We start from the raw sequence: 1323 nt of genomic DNA, 5'->3' as shown, positions 1-1323 counted from the left end.
TTGGCGTGAGAGCTCCCAAAACTACTGTTGATGCCACCACCTCTGAGGCCCACAGTTAGTGTTGCTTCTAAGTGGGCTCTGGCCAGCCTGTGTCATGAACTGCTTATTCTAACCCCCTGAATTGTCTTTAGGTGGATTAATGTAGTACCCTTATATAAATATGTGTATATATATATATATATATATATATATATATATATATATATATATATATATATTTCCAATTTCATCACAGGCATTTTATTAACAGATCATTAGAAAAAACAATTATGGTAGAAACCTTTAGTTCATTCTTTTAATCAGCCTGTTGATCTGGTCTTCCCTGTTACCAGAATCTCCACCTTGCAGAAAAAATGTCATCTTTCTCTGAAGATAATTTGAAGGGCCACAAGAAGTTGTTGGCAGCTTTGAAGCGCTTGCCAACAGTGTAGATCTAATGAATCAAGTCCTCCATGAAGATAATTCCATATCTACCTAGAGATTTTGCAATAAGGGTATTATCACTCAGGGTAATTCTCTGTTTCTTGATCTTGTCATAGCCATGTTTGTAAATCAAGTCATTCACAGATTTCATGTTTGGATCACCCCATTCAATGGATGGTGATTCTCAGCATGTTAACTGAAGCCTTGTTAAGCTTAACAAAGGTGCCATTGAAGATCTGGAAAAGATGAAGAAGCTGCAACACTTTTCAGACCTTTGGGGTAACACCATTGATCTGATTCTGATCACAAAGCTAACTTGGATTCAGCAGGTACATAATAGTTGCCAGTTTTGCGTGCCATTCTAGCCAGCCAGATTTCACTTCTGTACATCTGTTTGTACTCCTTATGGTAACCTTTAGCTTTTTCATAGATAACTTTTCTCTATATTTTATGGAGCTGTTTTATAGCCACCTTCTTCAGGTATCTGGCCTTCAGTACTGCAAAAGCCTTTCTCTTTTTCAGAAGGGATTCTGGAGCAGAAGGCAACTTCTTCTTTTCCTCTGTCCCTGCCATGATTCCAGCTGGAAAAATAATGATTTAATATATTTCAAAGTTATTTGGAGGGGACTGTTGTGGAATCTCAGTGTTTCTTCTATTCCACCATTTTGGCTCCCTATATCAAAGTTTTTTTTGTTTTTGTTTTTGGGGGTTTTTTTTGGTGGGGCAATGGGGGTTAAGTGACTTGCTCAAGGTCACACAGCTAGTAAGTGTCTGAGGCTGGATTTGAACTCAGGTACTCCTGAATCAAGGGCCAGTGCTTTACCACTGAGCCATCTAGCTGCCCCCTCAAAGTTTTAATATAAGTTCTCCATTTTTGTCTTTAATTTTTCCATTTTGGAT

At 38.1% G+C, this 1323-nt stretch overlaps 1 pseudogene; it reads right to left on the bottom strand.

The window, feature by feature from the left end:
* Positions 1–282: 282 nt before the first annotated feature.
* LOC122735761 lies at positions 283–1023 on the bottom strand (annotated as a pseudogene).
* Between the last annotated feature and the right edge of the window lie 300 nt (positions 1024–1323).

This window comes from Dromiciops gliroides, chromosome 1, assembly GCF_019393635.1.
Source record: "Dromiciops gliroides isolate mDroGli1 chromosome 1, mDroGli1.pri, whole genome shotgun sequence".
NCBI classification, from domain to species: Eukaryota; Metazoa; Chordata; class Mammalia; order Microbiotheria; family Microbiotheriidae; genus Dromiciops; species Dromiciops gliroides.
The sequence above is the reverse complement of the archived record's forward strand: the minus strand, read 5'-3'. Positions and strand labels throughout refer to the sequence as shown.